This window comes from Symsagittifera roscoffensis, chromosome 3, assembly GCF_963678635.1.
Source record: "Symsagittifera roscoffensis chromosome 3, txSymRosc1.1, whole genome shotgun sequence".
Taxonomy (NCBI): Eukaryota; Metazoa; Xenacoelomorpha; order Acoela; family Convolutidae; genus Symsagittifera; species Symsagittifera roscoffensis.
The window spans coordinates 79,000,089-79,011,530 of record NC_087064.1 but is presented as its reverse complement, the minus strand read 5'-3'; positions in this window follow the sequence as shown (position 1 = coordinate 79,011,530).

Sequence of the window (11,442 nt, the reverse complement as noted above, 5' to 3'; positions counted from 1 at the left end):
CGTGTACAGTTTCCGTGGACAACTGCAATGCCGGATGGGAGGCAAGCGCGAGGGCCCCATCGAAACTTACCCCAAGCTCTGGAACTTGAATCCCTTGACAGCCAATGGGCAAGAAGTCTTGAGAATCCCTACATGGACGAAGAGCTTCGAGTTAGTGAAAAAGGAGCTAGAGGCGATATTGGAGAAAGAAGTCCTACCAACGAGCATTCCCGAGTTCCCCACAGTGAGGAGAATGACCCTGGGGATGAACAGTTCCCTGGTTGTCCCGTCCCCTTACGCGAGAACCACAACCGAAGAACGGCAGAAGGAGTTTACCGACGGCTGGGATCCGCTCTTCATCGGCTACACTGCAGCGATTTATTTCCATACCAGCGATGTGAAAATAAACTCATGGACGACTCAAGCCAAGAAAGTGAGAGGGTCGATGCCCCCGAAATTCGAAGTGCGAAATGCCTTGAAAGTACTTGAGCGAGCAAGTCTAGAGAACCAGTTGCCGGCATGGGACGACGGCAGGATGATAGTGGAGGAAGGGCATATCGCACTGAAAGCAGACTAGATCATACCGACCACTGTTGAAACCAAATACTTGTTGAGTATCGGTGTATCTCTCAAGATGTTGCATTAAACCAATCAATTGGTTTTCTGAATGCTGAAAAAGTCGGTTGATGCATCTGTTTTTTTCTCGTCCTCAAAAAAATCAGTATTTTTTTCTCTTGCTTCTCTTTTATTGAAACTGCCTCGCTCGTTGAGGACGCTGAAAACCATATTAAGTCACCTTTTGATGTAAGTTTCTATTTCCAGAAACTTTGATCGCATCTAGGTTGTATTCTTTTTAGCCAACAATTCCAAGTTTGCAAGAAATTCATTTGTGAGGGATTGTGGATTTTCATCAGACAAAATTATGGGTTTGTCGTCAATTAAAACGGAAGAATCCGACACAAAATTGGATTCATGCTTCCCGATCCAGATTAATTTTCAGGCAAGTTTTAACTCTTCACTCGGTATGCAAATTGATTCGCAGTTAAAAATGGCGACATTCTATAATAAAATTTATTCATTGAAATACTCAAGATTGAAGCTATCCACCTATTTAAATAATGTATCTCTTAAATATAACGTTTTTGTGGTAGATATGTTTGAATCGACTTTTGCAACAAAGCAGATGAAGTGGTCTGCTTTGTGGAAAAATGTATCGCAAGTTGGACATCGGAAGCATTCGAAGAATTTGTTGGTATTATTCACGTATATCGTAGATAAAGATGTTATTCTCTGCTATATCTTCAACTATTAGTAAATTATCCTTGAAACTACACGAAATTGTTTTGGATCATAACTAAAAGTTTCCAGAAAACCATTGAAGATCATGGGATTAGTTGTTCTGTGCAAAATCCGTTCAGCGCTCGAAGCAAACCCAACTTGGCCTTGTATGGTTTTTTTGTGTGTTCATCCAAAAAAAACCATTTGACTGGCGATTTTTTAGAAGTGGTTCCGGAATCAATGAATCTGGACATCCCAAGGGTATCTTGTTGAGTCAGGTGGCAAAGATGTTCTTATTAGTTATCAATTTAAATCGCCATTTTATCTTTTGTCTCTCTTGTGAACAAATTTCAATGATATCTTGCTGATCAATTTGTTCTGTATAACTTTCAACTCTGCTTTAGTGCAAAGCAAATAGAGTTTATCGGAGGGTGTTTTATTTTTAAGAGCGTAGATATAACGATTTTCATCTGTTTCAATTTATAAAAATGCAAATTTTTTGAATTTTTGATTTTTGCTGCGCAATCAAGTTTTTCAAAAATTTTGATCCAGTTTCTCATTAACTAGATTGATATCTAGTAGCAAAATAAAAAAATAAAAGGATAATTGCGTAGGCGTCATTGATAGTATAAAAACACTTATTTTATTGGGTTAAATCATTCATTTTGTTTGCCAATCAGAAACAGTCAATTGAATTTTACTTCAATTTTACAATTCGTTACTTCACAAAAAGAAAAAGTAAGTATTTTCATTCAATTGGTACTTTAAGTTTTTAAATTTGGAACATTTCAAAAGTCCCAGTTAATTTTAGATAATGCCTGCCCTTAAAGAAAACGAAAAAGTGAAGTGTGAGGACTGTGGAAATATGTATAATCGTCAAAACGCAGCTCGACATCGAAAGAGATGTGAAAAACAAAAGGAGCATAAGTGTCCAAACTGTCGTTTTTATGCAAAGAGGAGATGGGTTATCATGTTGCGGAGAAGCATGCTGAACCAAGTTCGAAGCAGTCGACGGTTTGTCCTTCTTGCGAACAAGAGTTCCCAAGTTACTACTCTCTCCAACAACATCGCAGAAAGGAACATGGAGCAACACAACGGAAACCCAGTGATACTGTAGCGGACTTGAACAAGATTGTGGAAGAAGAAGGGGAAAATGGTGAAAAACTAAAGGAGGAACTTAGTGCTTGTCAACATTTTCTGGTGGATACGGATATGGAAAATGGGAGACATAAGGTATTTAACTTCCAAATGTCCAAGTTAGATACTAAAATAATTAACGAGAAACTTGAATATGCAAAATTTTTCAAGAAAATTTTTTGCACGATGCAACTTTTTCCATGATTTTTCAAAAAATATATGCAAAAATCTAACTTATTTTTTCTTATGCATATGCAAACATTGCAAAACTTTATTGTAAAAAACTTGTTAAATTAATGCTAAAAATTTTAATAATTGCTGACTTTGAGTGCTATTCCCTATCTTAATACATTGTTTTTCCAAATTTTTTGATCAATCTACATGCAAAAAACAGATTTCTTTATGATCAAAATTAAAACAAAGATTTTCATTTACTTTAATTATTAACAGTGCAAGAGAACCCTCTTTCAGTTTTCTTTAAAATGCGAAAATAATTAATAAAATTTTTCTTAATTTGCGAGATTTCTTTTGATTTTTTTAACAAGTATGCAAAAAAATTATGAAAATTTTTGCATGTTTCAAAATTTTTTTCTAAAATATGCAAAATTTTTCAAGAAAATTTTTTGCACGATGCAACTTTTTTCATGATTTTTCAAAAAATATATGCAAAAATCTAACTTATTTTTTCTTATGCATATGCAAACATTGCAAAACTTTATTGTAAAAAACTTGTTAAATTAATGCTAAAAATTTTAATAATTGCTGACTTTGAGTGCTATTCCCTATCTTAATACATTGTTTTTCCAAATTTTTTGATCAATATACATGCAGAAAAAAAGATTTTTTTTTTTATGAGCAAAGTTAAAACAAAGATTTTCATTTTCTTTAATTATTAACAGTGCAAGAAAATCCTCTTTCAGTTTTCTTCAAAATGCGAAATTAATTAATGGAATTTTTCTTAATTTGCAAGTTTTTCTTTGATTTTTTTAACAGGTGTGTAAAAAAATTATGAAATATTTTGCATGGTGCAAAAATTAATGTAAAGTTTTTAACATGCTTGCAAAAATTGGTTTATTTTTTTTTGCCATCTTTGTAACAAATTTCTATAAAAATATTTACCAGATGCATAATTAGTTTCATTTTTAGCAAAGTTTTACCATTGAAATTTCTTAATCAACTTTTCTATGATCTCTTTGTTCCTATCTCTTGAAAATAAGTTTACTAGATGCAAAGAAATTAAATTACAAAGCACAAGACAGTAACCAATTTATTTACAAATCAAAGAGCTGTCGAGCAGCTGAAGAATTTTGCAAGTTCTCAATGGATCGCAAAGCTGGTCTTGCCTCCATCACTGGTGGTTGTCTTGGTGGTTCGCTGACTGGAGTTCTTGGCTCAGAGAACCCCTCATCGTCTTCGATGGTAATTGGATTGTCCACAGATCCCTCTTACCAAGGAAAGAGGAAATCCTCGAATGGTGTAGCCACATATCTAGAATCAGGAAATTTGGGGTAGTTCATTCCCACATGCTCGGCCACTTCCTCCATCATTTGCATTTCTCCAAGTTGATTCTCTGTAGGGGGTACTCGCGTTATATGATGTTCATTGAAATCCCTGCGCATCACCTCCACCATTAGCCAGACTTGGATTGGGATGTCCATTCGTTCCAGAAAAACTCCACGAACTGTTTCTCGCACATGGATTTGTACTAAAAGAGCCGAAAATCCCACCGAGAACATAAGGTTGTTGTTTTGTACTGAGAAGATCATTTTGAGCAATAAGTTGAGTTATTGAGTAAAAACAAGATTTACAGTTGAGAGAGAGAAAGTTGACGGTGACTAAGTTGAATTTATTGTATTTAGAGCTGAGAAAGGAGGAAGTTGACGGTAGTTAAGTTGAAAATAATATGATTTTGAGTTAAGAGAGAGGGGTACCTTCATTTGGAATGTGTGGGTTTGACCAATCAGAAAGAATTTTCCTTATTTGGATTGTAGTCGTGTCCAATCAGATTCTAGTTTCCTTTAATGGAATTCTTATAGAAAACTCGTGTCCATTTGGAAACAAAGCTCCATTTTACACATTGTCGTTTCCAATCACAAAAATGTTCATTTTTGTTCAAGTTGTCGTATCCAATCAGACAATGATTTACCTTTTAAGGACTTAAGTCTTCCAAATAAGTAAAAATAGACACAAAAGCAATTGCAAAATTAAATGACCAAAAGTTGTTTGAACTAAAAATAAAAAATATTGCCGATACAAGTAACAAAAGAAGGAAAATAAATAAAAGTAGCATCTCTGCAAGTCGTCTCATCAAATTAATTGAATTTTTTGTATATAATCGATGAGAAATTGCTGATTTTTGAGTAGATAGTCAAGTTCTTCGATTTTGATGTAGATTTGAGATAATAACTCAAAGTTGATGAATTTTTCAAAGCAAATCTCTGGATATCTGATTCCAAACTTGATCATGCAAGATTTTGAACTTTGAAAATCTTTAAAGAAATGGAGGAATAAAGAACTTTGCTGGGGAGTTTTGACAAATTTGGGTTTTGGATATGGAATAAAAAGAGTCTTTGAAATATTATCGTATGACTTTTTTATTAACTTCAAATTTTCTATAATAAATCAAATTTCTTTTCTAGTCAGGTGTAACTCAGCAGTAAGTTTATAACTTTGATACGCAATATGTGGATCAAAAATAAAATCTTTGATTGAGTAAGTTTCCCTAAAGAGACCTTTACTTAGTCGACGAACTCTATTTTGGACAACATAAACGTCCAAAAATTGTGAAAAAAGTAAGAATCTACATCTATTTCATCAATAAGGAAATCACACACGGAATATTTTATTTTTTCTTGTAGAGTAATTCGAGAAATTTCAAATGTTCTTAAATTGACATTTTTCAAAAATGAATATTTTGGATCCAAAGTTATGTCTAGAAACTGCTTAGTTCCGATTGGTTGAAAATTTTTCAGGAAAATTCTAGAAATTTTAAAGGAATGACGTACGCGATGACGTCATTGCCATAAAAGGAATGTTGCGTGGGTGATGACGTCACTTCTATTTAGAGAATGACGTCATTATCATAAAAGGATAATTGCGTAGGCGTCATTGATAGTATAAAAACACTTATTTTATTGGGTTAAATCATTCATTTTGTTTGCCAATCAGAAACAGTCAATTGAATTTTACTTCAATTTTACAATTCGTTACTTCACAAAAAGAAAAAGTAAGTATTTTCATTCAATTGGTACTTTAAGTTTTTAAATTTGGAACATTTCAAAAGTCCCAGTTAATTTTAGATAATGCCTGCCCTTAAAGAAAACGAAAAAGTGAAGTGTGAGGACTGTGGAAATATGTATAATCGTCAAAACGCAGCTCGACATCGAAAGAGATGTGAAAAACAAAAGGAGCATAAGTGTCCAAACTGTCGTTTTTATGCAAAGAGGAGATGGGTTATCATGTTGCGGAGAAGCATGCTGAACCAAGTTCGAAGCAGTCGACGGTTTGTCCTTCTTGCGAACAAGAGTTCCCAAGTTACTACTCTCTCCAACAACATCGCAGAAAGGAACATGGAGCAACACAACGGAAACCCAGTGATACTGTAGCGGACTTGAACAAGATTGTGGAAGAAGAAGGGGAAAATGGTGAAAAACTAAAGGAGGAACTTAGTGCTTGTCAACATTTTCTGGTGGATACGGATATGGAAAATGGGAGACATAAGGTATTTAACTTCCAAATGTCCAAGTTAGATACTAAAATAATTAACGAGAAACTTGAAGAAGTCTTCAACAAGCTCGATTCTGCAGCCAAAATCAACATTTCTCTGTGTTTTTTTCTTCGAAATATTGAGACTGGAGAATATCGATATTTCTACGCCCATGAAAACAATACTCTGTTTGAAAAATCCCACTTACTTTGTACGAAAGCGGATTTGATAACAATCCAAGGAAAAGTAGAAAAATTTGATATTGTGGAGCAATGTACCCAAGAACGCCAAAACACAAAATGGAGATTCAAGTAAATTACTAAGGTCACAATTCTTGCTGCTTTGCTGAAAAACATCCCAATGGGTTGTCCGGACTCTGTCTTACCCGAACCTCTACTGAAAAACCATTCTGTTAACTGTCTTTTATCTAACAAAGACAAGGAACCTTACAAAGATAATTTGTGTATTTTCCGCGCATTGGCAATGTACATGAACGGACACAAAGATCTCGACTCTCACACTTCCAAATACTTTACAGATTTAATATCTTAGTCTGGTTATGATCCTAAAAATTTTCGTTGAGTTTCTGTAGAAGACTTACCTGTTGTCGAGGAAATTGTGCAAAGAAACATTTTTATATACAATTTTTTAACGATTTAGATATCCAAGAAGGAGGATTGGTAGGAGAACTAGCTCGAAGAAGTATCGAAAGATTCGATAAAACAGTTAAGCTACTGAGATTTAACAATCATATCATTCATACAAATGATATAGATAGTTTCTTCAAGTGCTTTCGATGCCCTAGCTGTGACACTTTTTTCCACAAATCAGACCACTTCAATCAGCATCTCCTGAGATGTAAGGACCGAGTGAGACATATTTACCCAAAGAACGTGTATGAACTTCGCGAAACCTTGTTTGAAAAGCTAGAAGGATTCAATTTTCCAGTTTCTGAAGATAACAAGCTCTTCAATAATCTAGCAATTTTGAATAGATTTGTGTTCCTACAGAGAAATTAAAAGAAACACAAACTACAACCTGGATTGGAAAACATGTCCCCGTTTCAGTCTCTATATCATCGAATCTGGTTGATGATCACATCTTCTTGTACAACAAGGATCCACAGAACTTGATTATTGATTTTGTAAGCAACCTCGAACTAATAGCTGAAAAAAGTAAGTTGGAGATGAGAACAAAATTTCAATTTATTGAAAGAGCAGTCATTGAAAGAACGAAAAAGATCTTTGTTCAGCTGAAGGAATGTAGTAAAAAATTTTCAAGTAATAAATTCGAGTATGAAGACGAATGCATTGAAGATTCGGAAGAAGCAGATATGTCAACACAATTCTTGCGAATTCAGAAAAATCAACTCATCGATTTGAAACAACATCTGGAGAGATATATGAACACTTTACCTGTTTTTGGATTTAACAGCGGTAGATATGATTTGAATTTGATCAAGTCATACTTAATTCCTTATTTAATTCGCGATAAAGAACAAGAAACATCCGTAATCAAAAAATCAAATGACTTTATATCTTTCAAGTTTGGAGATGTGCAATATCTCGACATAATGAAGTTTCTGGGAGGGGCAACTACTTTCGATTCCTATCTCAAAGCCTATACAGCTAGCGAAACGAAAGGATTCTTTCCCTATGAGTGGTTTGATAACCCAGACAAACTTAACTTTCCTGAATTACCACCGTATGAAGACTTTTTCAGTAAACTTAGAAACAACAATCCTCTAGACAAAGACTTCCTTGATTATGAAAAGCTTAGAAAGAGTGGGCTTGACGAAGAACAGGCCCTGAAAAAGCTTCAAATCAAAACTGTTCCTCCATCTGGTTTCAATAATTACAATTACTTACAAGAGACTTGGAAGAAAAACGGAATGACAGTGTTCAAAGACTTTTTGAAATGGTACAACAACAAGGATGTAGTTCCAGCCCTGGAAGCAATGCAAAATATGATTCAGTTTTATTATAACAAGGGGATAGATATGTTGAAACTTGGATGCACACTTCCAAATCTAGCAAACATATGTCTTTACAAATCTACAAATTACAAATTTTATCCGTTTTGCGAAAGTGATAAAGATTTGTGTAACAAAGATAGAGAGGACATGACTGATGGAACTTCCATTGTTTTCATTCGAAAAGCTGTAGTTGATGAGACATACATCAGAAGTTCATGAAATGTTTGTAAATCAATCGTTGAAATTGATGCAAGCCAGCGTTACCCTTTCTCAATGTGTCAAGATATGCCAACAGGACTGTACACGAGATGGAAGTTTGACACTGATATGCAGAAATTCAAGGCTAGACATAATCGAACTTGCAACTTTGAAAAAATGGTTATGTCTTTCTATCAGAAAAACAAGACCAGCATGTAAAAGTGAGAGCTTTTTCACACCTGGAAAACAGAAAAAAATCGGCTGTTTTAATGTGGACGGTTATTGTGATCTTTGTAAGTCAGTGTTTGAAGCAATGGGATGCTTCTACCACTTCTGTTCCTGTCAAGAAGCTCGTCCCTCCTTAACAGAGCAGGATATTGAGCGAGGAAACAAGAAGAGAGAGATGGATGATATGCGACGAGTATACTTTAAAGAGGAAGGATAAAATTGGAAGAAATGTGGGAGTGTGACTGGTGGAAAAGTTTCAAAACTGATGACAAGATCAAAAATCACGTCAGAACCCACTTTCCCTATAAGAGACCTCTGTCTACAGACTCCCTTCTTGCAAAAACAAAAAATGGATCTCTTTTTGGCTACGTTCAGTGCGACTTAGTTGTTCCAGATAAGCTAAAATCAAAATTTGCCAATTTTCCTCCAATTTTCAAAAACACTGAGGTTGGAAGAAATGATATTAGAGACTACATGAAAAACTACGCAATCGAGAACGAAATGTTAAAGCATCCTCAGAGAATGCTGATATCTAGTTTCAAACTGTAAAATGGAACAGTTATAACTCCTCTGTTCAACTTTTATATGGAACTTGGATTGCAGTGCACCAAAATTTACCGTTTTGTTCAAGATTCTTCTCGGAAATGTTTTAATATTTTCGTTCAGTCAGTGGTTGATGCTAGAAGAGAAGAAGATGAAAACCCTTTGTCAGGAGTTGTAGCAGAAACGATGAAACTTTTGGGTAATTCTTCGTATGGATATCAGATCATGGATAGATCCAGGCATACAATCACAAAATATCTGAACGATGAAAAAACTCACAAGTTAATCATGAACCATTGTTCAAAAGATTGAATATAGTTGAAAAAGACTTGTATGAGGTGCAGTTGTTGAAATCAACCATTGAACATAGAGAACCCATCATCGTTGGATTTTTCATACTGTAGTATGCGAAACTGAGAATGTTGGAACTCTACTATAACTTTTTTGACAAATTCTGTGATGTAAACAAATTTGAAGAGTTAAAGATGAACACAGACTCGTTTTACTTGAATTTTGCCGAAGAAAAATTATACGACTGTATCGAACCAGATAGGAGAGCTGCTTGAGAAAAAATGAGGGAAAATGACTGCAGAGACTCTTTCAAGGCGGATGCAAAATCTAATTTCTTCCTTCGAACGTTTTGCAGTACGCTTAAAAAGCATGATAAGCGGGAGCTGTGACTTTTTAAAGAAGAATTTAGATGTACAGAAATGCTATGTTTGTGTAGCAAGACATATTGCTGCTATGATAACAAGTCAGATAAGTTCAAATTTAGCAGTGAAGGATTAAACAAGCGAGTTCTCGAAGATTCTGGAGACGATCCCATGTCAAAATACAGGAGAGTGCTCGATGAAGCAATTAATCTTGAATCTACTAACAGAGGATTCAGAACTATAAATCATATGGTGTCAACATTTGAACAGACAAAAAAAGGACTAAGCTATTTTTATCCAAAAAGACAAGTACAAGATGCTGGAATTCATACAAAACCATTAAAGTTATAAGAACTGATCGGTTCTAGTAAATTTGTTCATGATGTCGAATTATATTGGTTTCTGATATAAAAATGTAAAATTTTGCGGTAAACTTGTAATACAATGCAGTGATTTATATAATTTTTTGTAATTTAATTTTTTTTCTCTCAAAATACTCGATTTTTTTCGTTGTCTCTGTAGGTTTCAGCATTGTTTCAATTAGATGGAAAGTAAGATCATCTAATAATCTAGGTCAAATAATAGCTAATCTTATCGTGTTTTGAACTTTTTCGAAAAATTTTTAAATTTTTTTGATAAAATTCCAAGTTTTTGCACAAAAACTCTTACCATTGACTTACCATGCACCAAAAAACTAAATACATAACCTTAATTCTACAATCTACATGTAATTAACAATTAATTGTTCCCAATTAGATAACACGCGCCAAAAATTTTGCGAAAAAAAATAAATATTTCCAGACAAAAACCAAAAAAAAACGGTTTCTTAACATTATCTTACCATCACACAAACCATAAAACCTTACCATCGGTATTCCCTATCTTAATACATTGTAGACTCTACACCCAATTTTAATACATAGCATGGCAGACCGGAAATCTATAACGTATCTTAATTTTTTGGACGTTTATGATGTACAAAACGGAGTTATCCGACTAAGTTAAGGTCTCTTTACAGAAACTAACTCCACCACCAAATAATTTAATAATGACCCAAATATTGAGTATTAAAGCTTTAAACTTAGAACTGAATTTCATCTGTCGAAGAAAAAAAAAATTTTTCTCGAAAATTTGAAAATGATCAAAAGTCGTTTGATAATATTTCAAAGACTCCTTTTATCTCCAGTCCGATTCCCGAATTGGTCAAAATCTTGCATGATATGGTGTGGAACATGGTTCCTAAAGATGTTCCTTGAAAAAATCATCAAATCTGAGCTATCTTCTCAAACTTACAACAGAACCAAAAAAAAATTGAATATCTAATCAAAAATCGGCAATTTTTCATTAATTATAGACAAAAAAACTCAACTGAAATGATGAGAAAACTTGCACAGTTGCTACTTGTTTAAATTATTTTCATTGTGTTACTTGTATTGGCGATTTTTTCTAACTTACAGCAAACAACTTGTGGTCAATGATTTTTGCGATTTCCTTTATGTATATTTTTTATTTATTTGGAAGATTTAAGTCCTTAAAATGTGAACTTTTTTCTAATTGGATACGACAACCAGAACAAAACTGAACATTTTTTTCTCATTAGAAACAAAAAATTTTAAAATTAACCTAAGTAGAACTTCATTTCTGATTGTTTATGACTTTGAAATTTTTTTTTCCGGAGAGCAAGTTGAAATCTGATTAGACACGAGTACAGAAGAAATGAGGAAAATCAGTTCAGATTGGTTAAA